This window comes from Colletes latitarsis, unplaced genomic scaffold (genome assembly GCF_051014445.1).
Source record: "Colletes latitarsis isolate SP2378_abdomen unplaced genomic scaffold, iyColLati1 scaffold0025, whole genome shotgun sequence".
In the NCBI taxonomy this organism is placed as follows: Eukaryota; Metazoa; Arthropoda; class Insecta; order Hymenoptera; family Colletidae; genus Colletes; species Colletes latitarsis.
The window spans coordinates 2,333,165-2,345,293 of NW_027488375.1; positions in this window are offsets into that span (position 1 = coordinate 2,333,165).

Sequence of the window (12,129 nt, forward strand, 5' to 3'; positions counted from 1 at the left end):
TATTTTTGAGGATAACGCATGTTAGGTCCAGGTTAGGACGGGGAATTTCACTCATCAGACTCATACTTTCGCATTCTTCACATACTTGTTCAACGGATCCTGGGTTTTTTCTGGTTTGGATCACGTAGTAATGTGGGACCACACTGAAACAATCAACTAAACCTGGTCTTGATAAATATTTTAGAGGATAACGCATGTTAGGTCTGGGATAGGTCTGGGATTTGCCCTCATCATACTCATACTTTCGCACACTTCACATACTCGTTGAACAGATCCTGGGTTATTTTCTGGTTTGGATCACATAGTAATGTGGTACCTCACTGAAACAGTCGATTAAACCAGGTTTTGATCAATATTTTTGAGGATAACGCTTGTTAGGTCTAGGTTAGGCCTGGGATTTTCACTCATCAGACTCATACTTTCGCATTCTTCACATACTTGTTGAACGGATCCTGGGTTTTTTCTGGTTTGGATCACGTAGTAATGTGGTACCACTCTGAAACAGTCGATTAAACCCGGTTTCGATCAATATTTTTGAGGATATCGCATGTTTGGTCTGGGTTAGGTCTAGGATTTGTCCTCGTCAGGCTCATACTTTCGCATATTTCTCATACTTCATGGCTAGATCCTCGGCTATTTCTGGATTGGGTCACGTAGTAATGTGGTACCACACTGAAACAGTCGATTAAACCAGGTTTCGATCAATATTTTTGAGGATAACGCAAGTTAGGTCTGGGATAGGACTGGGATTTGCCCTCATCAGGCTCATACTTTCGCGTTTTTCACACACTTGTTGAACAGATCCTGGGTTTTTCCCGGTTTGGGTCACGTAGTAGTGTGGTACCACACTGAAACAGTCGATTAAACCTGGTTTCGATCAATATTTTAGAGGATAACGCATGTTAGGTCTGGGTTAGTTCTAGGATTTGCCCCCATCAGGCTCATACTTTCGCATATTTCTCATACTTCATGGCTGGATCCTGGGCTCTTTCTGGATTGGATCACGTAGTAATGTGGTACCACACTGAAACATTCAATTAAACCTGGTCTTGATAAATATTTTAGAGGATAATGCATGTTAGGTCTCGGATAGGTCTGGGATTTGCCCTCATCAGACCTCTACTTTCGCACACTTCACATACTCGTTGAACAGATCCTGGGTCATTCTCTGGTTTGGATCACGTAGTAATGTGGTACCACATTGAAATAGTCGATTAAACCTGGTTTCGATCAATATTTTTGAGGATAACGCATGTTTGGTCTGGGTTAGGTCTAGGATTTGCCCTCGTCAGACTCATACTTTCGCATATTTCTCATACTTCATGGCTAGATCCTGGGCTGTTTCTGGATTGTATCACGTAGTAGTGTGGTACCACACTGAAACAGTCGATTAAACCTGGTTTCGATCAATATTTTTGAGGATAACGCATGTTAGGTCTAGGTTAGGCCGGGGATTTTCACTCATCAGACTCATACTTTCGCATTCTTCACATACTTGTTGAACGGAACCTGGGTTTTTTCTGGTTTGGATCACGTAGTAATGTGGGACCACACTGAAACAATCAATTAAACCTGGTCTTGATAAATATTTTAGAGGATAACGCATGTTAGGTCTGGGTTAGGTCTAGGATTTGCCCTCGTCAGGCTCATACTTTCGCATATTTCTCATATTTCATGGCTAGATCCTGGGCTATTTCTGGATTGGATCACGTAGTAATGTGGTAACACACTGAAACCGACGATTAAACCAGGTTTCGATCAATATATTTGAGGATAACGCATGTTAGGTCTAGGTTAGGCCGGGGATTTTCACTCACCACACTCATACTTTCGCATTCTTCACATACTTGTTGAACGGATCCTGGGTTTTTACTGGTATGGATCACGTAGTAATGAAGTGCAACACTGAAACAGTCAATTAAACCTGGTTTCCATCAATATTTTAGAGGACAACGCATGTTAGGTCTAGGTTAGGCCTGGGATTTGCCCACACCAGGGTATACTTTCGCAGTTTTAACATACATGTTGACCTGATCGAGGGTTTCTTCTGCTTTGGATCACGCAGTAAAGTGGTACCACACTGAAACAGTCCATTAAACCTGGTTTGGATGAATATTTTAGAGGATAACGCTTGTTAGGTCTAGGTTAGCCCTGGGACTTTCACTCATCAGACTCATACTTTCGCATTCTTCACATACTTGTTGAACGGATACAGGGTTTTTTCTGGTTTGGTTCACGTAGTAATGTGGTACCACACTGAAATATTCAATTAAACCTGGTCATGATAAATATTTTAGAGGATAACTCATGTTAGGTTTGGGTTAGGTCTTGGATTTGCCCTCATCAGGCTCATACTTTCGCATATCTCTCATACTTCATGGCTAGACCCTGGGCTGTTTCTGGATTGTATCACGTAGTAATGTGGTACCACGCTGAAACAGTCAATTAAACCTGATTTCGATCAATATTTTAGAGGATAACGCAAGTTAGGTCTGGGATAGGTCTGGGATTCGCCCTCATCAGGCTCATACTTTAGCATATTTCTCATACTTCATGGCTAGACCCCGGGCTGTTTCTGGATTGTATCACGTAGTAATGTGGTACCACGCTGAAACAGTCAATTAAACCTGGTTTCGATCAATATTTTAGAGGATAACGCATGTTAGGTCTGGGATAGGTCTAGGATTTGCCCTCATCAGACTCATACTTTCGCACACTTCACATACCCGTTGAACAGATCCTGGGTTATTTTCTGGTTTGGATCACATAGTAATGTGGTACCACACTGAAACAGTCGATTAAACCAGGTTTCGATCAATATTTTTGAGGATAACGCATGTTAGGTCTAGGTTAGGCCTGGGATTTTCACTCATCAGACTCATACTTTCGCATTCTTCACATACTTGTTGAACGGATCCTGGGTTTTTTCTGGTTTGGATCACGTAGTAATGTCGGACCACACTGAAACAATCAATTAAACCTGGTCTTGATAAATATTTTAGAGGATAACGCAAGTTAGGTCTGGGTTAGGTCTAGGATTTGCCCTCGTCAGGGTCATACTTTCGCATATTTCTCATACTTCATGGCTAGATCCTGGGCTATTTCTGGATTGCGTCACGTAGTAATGAAGTACAACACTGAAACAGTCAATTAAACCTGGTTTCCATCAATATTTTAGAGGACAACGCATGTTAGGTCTAGGTTAGGCTTGGGATTTGCCCACATCAGGCTCATACTTTCGCATATTTCTCATACTTGTTGAACGGATCCTGGGTTTTCTCTGGTTCGGATCACGTAGTAATGTCGGACCACACTGAAACGATCAATTAAACCTGGTCTTGATAAATATTTTAGAGGATAACGCAAGTTAGGTCTGGGTTAGGTCTAGGATTTGCCCTCGTCAGGCTCATACTTTCGCATATTTCTCATACTTCATGGCTAGATCCTGGGCTATTTCTGGATCAGATCACGTAGTAATGTGGTACCACACTGAAACAGTCAATTAAACCTGGTTTTGATCAATATTTTAGAGAATAATTCATGTTAGGTCTAGGTTAGGTCTGGGATTTGCTCTCATCAGGCTCATTCTTTCGCATATTTCTCATACTTCATGGCTAGATCCTGGGCTATTTCTGGATTGTATCACGTAGTAACGTGGTACCACGCTGAAACAGTCAATTAAACCTGGTTTCGATCAATATTTTAGAGGACAACGCATGTTAGGTCTAGGTTAGGCCTGGGATTTGCCCACATCAGGCTCATACTTTCGCATATTTCTCATACTTGTTGAACGGATCCTGGGTTTTTTCTGGTTTGGTTCACGTAGTAATGTGGTACCACACTGGAACATTCAATTAAATCTGGTCTTGATAAATATTTTAGAGGATAACACATGTTAGGTTTGGGTTAGGTCTAGGATTTGCCCTCATCAGGCTCATACTTTCGCATATTTCTCATACTTCATGGCTAGATCCTGGGCTGTTTCTGTATTGTATCACGTAGTAATGTGGTACCACGCTGAAACAGTCAATTAAACCTGGTTTCGTTCAATATGTTAGAGCATAACGCAAGTTAGGTCTGGGATAGGTCTGGGATTTACCCTCATCAGGCTCATGCTTTCGCGTTTTTCACATACTTGTTGAACAGATCCTGGGTTTTTTCCGGTTTGGGTCACGTAGTAGTGTGGTACCACACTGAAACAGTCAATTAAACCTGGTTTTGATCAATATTTTTGAGGATAACGCATGTTAGGTCTAGGCTAGGCCGGGGATTTTCACTCATCAGACTCATACTTTCGCATTCTTCACATACTTGTTAAACGGATCCTGGGTTTTTTCTGGTTTGGATTACGTAGTAATGTGGGACCACACTGAAACAATCAATTAAACCTGGTCATGATAAATATTTTAGAGGATAACGCATGTTAGGTCTGAGTTAGGTCTAGGATTTGCCCTCGTCAGACTCATACTTTCGCATATTTCTCATACTTCACGGCTAGATCCTGGGCTATTTCTGGATTGGATCACATAGTAATGTGGTACCACACTGAAACAGTCAATTAAACCTGGTTTCGATCAATATTTTTGAGGATAACGCATGTTAGGTCTAGGTTAGGCCTGGGATTTTCACTCATCAGACTCATACTTTCGCATTCTTCACATACTTGTTGAACGGATCCTGGGTTTTTTCTGGTTTGGTTCACGTAGTAATGTGGTACCACACTGAAACATTCAATTAAACCTGGTCTTGATAAATATTTTAGAGGATAACGCATGTTAGGTTTGGGTTAGGTCTAGGATTTGTCCTCATCAGGCTCATACATTCGCATATTTCTCATACTTCATGGCTAGATCCTTGGCTGTTTCTGGATTGTATCATGTAGTAATGTGGTACCACGCAGAAACAGTCAATTAAACCTGGTTTCGATCAATATTTTTGAGGATAACGCATGTTAGGTCTAGGTTAGGCCTGGGATTTTCACTCATCAGACTCATACTTTCGCATTCTTCACATACTTCTTAAACGGATCCTGGGTTTTTTCTGGTTTGGATCACGTAGTAATGTGGGACCACACTGAAACAATCAATTAAACCTGGTCATGATAAATATTTTAGAGGATAACGCATGTTAGGTCTGGGTTAGGTCTAGGATTTGCCCTCGTCAGACTCATACTTTCGCATATTTCTCATACTTCACGGCTAGATCCTGGGCTATTTCTGGATTCCATCACGTAGTAATGAAGTACAACACTGAAACAGTCAATTAAACCTGGTTTCCATCAATATTTTAGAGGACAACGCATGTTAGGTCTAGGTAAGGCCTGGGATTTGCCCTCATCAGGGTCATACTTTCGCAGTTTTAACATACATGTTGACCTGATCGAGGATTCTTAATGCTTTGGATCACGTAGTAAAGTGGTACCACACTGAAACAGTCCATTAAACCTGGTTTGGATCAATATTTTAGAGGATAACGCATGTTAGGTCTGGGTTAGACCTGGGATTTTCACTCATCAGACTCATACTTTCGCATTCTTCACATACTTGTTGAACGGATCCTGGGTTTTTTCTGGTTTGGTTCACGTAGTAACGTGGTACCACACTGAAACATTCAATTAAACCTGGTCTTGATAAATATTTTAGAGGATAACGCATGTTAGGTTTGGGTTAGGTCTAGGATTTGTCCTCATCAGGCTCATACATTCGCATATTTCTCATGCTTCATGGCTAGATCCTTGGCTGTTTCTGGATTGTATCACGTAGTAATGTGGTACCACGCTGAAACAGTCAATTAAACCTGGTTTCGATCAATATTTTTGAGGATAACGCAAGTTAGGTCTAGGTAAGGCCTGGGATTTGCCCTCATCAGGGTCATACTTTCGCAGTTTTAACATACATGTTGACCTGATCGAGGATTCTTAATGCTTTGGATCACGTAGTAAAGTGGTACCACACTGAAACGGTCCATTAAACCTGGTTTGGATCAATATTTTAGAGGATAACGCATGTTAGGTCTGGGTTATACCTGGGATTTTCACTCATCAGACTCATACTTTCGCATTCTTCACATACTTGTTGAACGGATCCTGGGTTTTTTCTGGTTTGGATCACGTAGTAATGTGGGACCACACTGAAACAATCAATTAAACCTGGTCATGATAAATATTTTAGAGGATAACGCATGTTAGGTCTGGGTTAGGTCTAGGATTTGCCCTCGTCAGACTCATACTTTCGCATATTTCTCATACTTCACGGCTAGATCCTGGGCTATTTCTGGATTCCATCACGTAGTAATGAAGTACAACACTGAAACAGTCAATTAAACCTGGTTTCCATCAATATTTTAGAGGACAGCGCATGTTAGGTCTAGGTAAGGCCTGGGATTTGCCCTCATCAGGGTCATACTTTCGCAGTTTTAACATACATGTTGACCTGATCGAGGATTCTTAATGCTTTGGATCACGTAGTAAAGTGGTACCACACTGAAACGGTCCATTAAACCTGGTTTGGATCAATATTTTAGAGGATAACGCATGTTAGGTCTGGGTTAGACCTGGGATTTTCACTCATCAGACTCATACTTTCGCATTCTTCACATACTTGTTGAACGGATCCTGGGTTTTTTCTGGTTTGGTTCACGTAGTAACGTGGTACCACACTGAAACATTCAATTAAACCTGGTCTTGATAAATATTTTAGAGGATAACGCATGTTAGGTTTGGGTTAGGTCTAGGATTTGTCCTCATCAGGCTCATACATTCGCATATTTCTCATACTTCATGGCTAGATCCTTGGCTGTTTCTGGATTGTATCACGTAGTAATGTGGTACCACGCTGAAACAGTCAATTAAACCTGGTTTCGATCAATATTTTTGAGGATAACGCAAGTTAGGTCTGGGATAGGTCAGGGATTTGACCTCATCAGACTCATACTTTCGCATTCTTCACATACTTGTTGAACGGATCATGGGTTTTTTCTGGTTTGGATTACGTAGTAATGTGGGACCACACCGAAACAATCAATTAAACCTGCTCTTGATAACTATTTTAGAGGATAACGCATGTCAGGTCTGGGATAAGTCTGGGATTTGACCTCATCAGGGTCATACTTTCGCAGTTTTAACATGCATGTTGACCTGATCGAGGGTTTTTTCTGCTTTGGATCACGTGGTAAAGTGGTACCACAACTAAAACAGTCAATTAAACCTGGTTTCGATCATTATTTTAGACGATAACGCAAGTTAGGTGTGGGATAGGTCTGGGATTAGCCCTCATCAGACTCATACTTTCGCATTCTTCACATACTTGTTGAACGGATCCTGGGTTTTTTCTGGTTTGGATCACGTAGTAATGTGGGACCACACTGAAACAATCAATTAAACCTGGTTATGATAGATATTTTAGAGGATAACGCCTGTTAGGTCTGGGTAAGGTCTAGGATTTGCCCTCGTCAGGCTCATACTTTCGCATATTTCTCATACTTCATGGCTAGATCCTGGGCTATTTCTGGATTGGATCACGTAGTAATGTGGTACAACACTGAAACAGTCAATTAAACCTGGTTTTGATCAATATTTTAGAGAATAATTCATGTTAGGTCTAGGTTAGGTCTGGGATTTGCTCTCATCAGGCTCATTCTTTCGCATATTTCTCATACTTCATGGCTAGATCCTGGGCTATTTCTGGATTGTATCACGTAGTAACGTGGTACCACGCTGAAACAGTCAATTAAACCTGGTTTCGATCAATATTTTAGAGGACAACGCATGTTAGGTCTAGGTTAGGCCTGGGATTTGCCCACATCAGGCTCATACTTTCGCATATTTCTCATACTTGTTGAACGGATCCTGGGTTTTCTCTGGTTCGGATCACGTAGTAATGTCGGACCACACTGAAACGATCAATTAAACCTGGTCTTGATAAATATTTTAGAGGATAACGCAAGTTAGGTCTGGGTTAGGTCTAGGATTTGCCCTCGTCAGGCTCATACTTTCGCATATTTCTCATACTTCATGGCTAGATCCTGGGCTATATCTGGATCAGATCACGTAGTAATGTGGTACCACACTGAAACAGTCAATTAAACCTGGTTTTGATCAATATTTTAGAGAATAATTCATGTTAGGTCTAGGTTAGGTCTGGGATTTGCTCTCATCAGGCTCATTCTTTCGCATATTTCTCATACTTCATGGCTAGATCCTGGGCTATTTCTGGATTGTATCACGTAGTAACGTGGTACCACGCTGAAACAGTCAATTAAACCTGGTTTCGATCAATATTTTAGAGGATAACGAAAGTTAGGTCTGGGATAGGTCTGGGATTTGCCCTCATCAGGCTCATACTTTCGCGTTTTTCACATACTTGTTGAACGGATCCTGGGTTTTTTCTGGTTTGGTTCACGTAGTAATGTGGTACCACACTGGAACATTCAATTAAATCTGGTCTTGATAAATATTTTAGAGGATAACACATGTTAGGTTTGGGTTAGGTCTAGGATTTGCCCTCATCAGGCTCATACTTTCGCATATTTCTCATACTTCATGGCTAGATCCTGGGCTGTTTCTCTATTGTATCACGTAGTAATGTGGTACCACGCTGAAACAGTCAATTAAACCTGGTTTCGTTCAATATGTTAGAGCATAACGCAAGTTAGGTCTGGGATAGGTCTGGGATTTACCCTCATCAGGCTCATGCTTTCGCGTTTTTCACATACTTGTTGAACAGATCCTGGGTTTTTTCCGGTTTGGGTCACGTAGTAGTGTGGTACCACACTGAAACAGTCAATTAAACCTGGTTTTGATCAATATTTTTGAGGATAACGCATGTTAGGTCTAGGCTAGGCCGGGGATTTTCACTCATCAGACTCATACTTTCGCATTCTTCACATACTTGTTAAACGGATCCTGGGTTTTTTCTGGTTTGGATTACGTAGTAATGTGGGACCACACTGAAACAATCAATTAAACCTGGTCATGATAAATATTTTAGAGGATAACGCATGTTAGGTCTGAGTTAGGTCTAGGATTTGCCCTCGTCAGACTCATACTTTCGCATATTTCTCATACTTCACGGCTAGATCCTGGGCTATTTCTGGATTGGATCACATAGTAATGTGGTACCACACTGAAACAGTCAATTAAACCTGGTTTCGATCAATATTTTTGAGGATAACGCATGTTAGGTCTAGGTTAGGCCTGGGATTTTCACTCATCAGACTCATACTTTCGCATTCTTCACATACTTGTTGAACGGATCCTGGGTTTTTTCTGGTTTGGTTCACGTAGTAATGTGGTACCACACTGAAACATTCAATTAAACCTGGTCTTGATAAATATTTTAGAGGATAACGCATGTTAGGTTTGGGTTAGGTCTAGGATTTGTCCTCATCAGGCTCATACATTCGCATATTTCTCATGCTTCATGGCTAGATCCTTGGCTGTTTCTGGATTGTATCACGTAGTAATGTGGTACCACGCTGAAACAGTCAATTAAACCTGGTTTCGATCAATATTTTTGAGGATAACGCAAGTTAGGTCTGGGATAGGTCAGGGATTTGACCTCATCAGACTCATACTTTCGCATTCTTCACATACTTGTTGAACGGATCCTGGGTTTTTTCTGGATTGGATCACGTAGTAATGTGGGACCACACTGAAACAATCAATTAAACCTGGTTATGATAAATATTTTAGAGGATAACGCCTGTTAGGTCTGGGTAAGGTCTAGGATTTGCCCTCGTCAGGCTCATACTTTCGCATATTTCTCATACTTCATGGCTAGATCCTGGGCTATTTCTGGATTGGATCACGTAGTAATGTGGTACAACACTGAAACAGTCAATTAAACCTGGTTTCCATCAATATTTTAGAGGACTACGCATGTTAGGTCTAGGTAAGGCCTGGGATTTGCCCTCATCAGGGTCATACTTTCGCAGTTTTAACATACATGTTGACCTGATCGAGGGTTCTTAATGCTTTGGATCACGTAGTAAAGTGGCACCACACTGAAACATTCAATTAAACCTGGTCTTGATAAATATTTTGGAGGATAACGCATGTTAGGTTGGGTTAGGTCTAGGATTTGTCCTCATCAGGCTCATACATTCGCATATTTCTCATACTTCATGGCTAGATCCTGTGCTGTTTCAGGATTGTATCACGTAGTAATGTGGGACCACACTGAAACAGTCAATTAAACCTGGTTTGGATCAATATTTTAGAGGATAACGCATGTCAGGTCTGGGATAGGTCTGGGATTTGACCTCATCAGGGTCATACTTTCGCAGTTTTAACATGCATGTTGACCTGATCGAGGGTTTTTTCTGCTTTGGATCACGTAGTAAAGTGGTACCACACTGAAACAATCAATTAAACCTGGTCTTGATAACTATTTTAGAGGATAACGCATGTCAGGTCTGGGATAGGTCTGGGATTTGACCTCATCAGGGTCATACTTTCGCAGTTTTAACATGCATGTTGACCTGTTCGAGGGTTTTCTCTGCTTTGGATCACGTGGTAAAGAGGTACCACAACTAAAACAGTCAATTAAACCTGGTTTCGATCATTATTTTAGACGATAACGCATGTTAGGTCTGGGTTAGACCTGGGATTTTCACTCATCAGACTCATACTTTCGCATTCTTCACATACTTGTTGAACGGATCCTGGGTTTTTTCTGGTTTGGTTCACGTAGTAATGTGGTACCACACTGAAACATTCAATTAAACCTGGTCTTGATAAATATTTTAGAGGATAACGCATGTTAGGTTTGGGTTAGGTCTAGGATTTGTCCTCATCAGGCTCATACATTCGCATATTTCTCATACTTCATGGCTAGATCCTTGGCTGTTTCTGGATTGTATCACGTAGTAATGTGGTACCACGCTGAAACAGTCAATTGAACCTGGTTTCGATCAATATTTTTGAGGATAACGCATGTTAGGTCTGGGATAGGTCAGGGATTTGACCTCATCAGACTCATACTTTCGCACACTTCACATACTCGTTGAACAGATCCTGGGTTATTTTCTGGTTTGGATCTAATAGTAATGTGGTACCACACTGAAACAATAGATTAAACCAGGTTTCGATCAATATTTTAGAGAATAATTCATGTTAGGTCTAGGTTAGGTCTGGGATTTGCTATCATCAGGCTCATTCTTTCGCATGTTTCTCATACTTGATGGCTAGATCCTGGGTTTTTTCTGGTTTGGATCACGTAGTAATGTGGGACCACACTGAAACAGTCAATTAAACCTGGTTTGGATCAATATCTCAGAGGACAACGCAAGTTAGGTCTGGGATAGGTCTGGGATTTGCCCTCATCAGGGTCATACTTTCGCAGTTTTAACATACATGTTGACCTGATCGAGTGTTTTTTCTGCTTTGGATCACGTAGTAAAGTGGTACCCCACTGAAACAGTCCATTAAACCTGGTTTGGATCAATATTTTAGAGGATAACGCATGTTAGGTCTAGGTTATGTCTGGGATTTTCACTCATCAGACTCATAATTTCGCATTCTTCACATACTTGTTGAACGGATCCTGGGTTTTTTCTGGTTTGGTTCACGTAGTAATGTGGTACCACACTGAAACATTCAATTAAACCTGGTCTTGATAAATATTTTAGAGGATAACGCATGTTAGGTTTGGGTTAGGTCTAGGATTTGTCCTCATCAGGCTCATACATTCGCATATTTCTCATACTTCATGGCTAGATCCTTGGCTGTTTCTGGATTGTATCACGTAGTAATGTGGTACCACGCTGAAACAGTCAATTGAACCTGGTTTCGATCAATATTTTTGAGGATAACGCATGTTAGGTCTGGGATAGGTCAGGGATTTGACCTCATCAGACTCATACTTTCGCACACTTCACATACTCGTTGAACAGATCCTGGGTTATTTTCTGGTTTGGATCTAATAGTAATGTGGTACCACACTGAAACAATAGATTAAACCAGGTTTCGATCAATATTTTAGAGAATAATTCATGTTAGGTCTAGGTTAGGTCTGGGATTTGCTATCATCAGGCTCATTCTTTCGCATGTTTCTCATACTTGATGGCTAGATCCTGGGTTTTTTCTGGTTTGGATCACGTAGTAATGTGGGACCACACTGAAACAGTCAA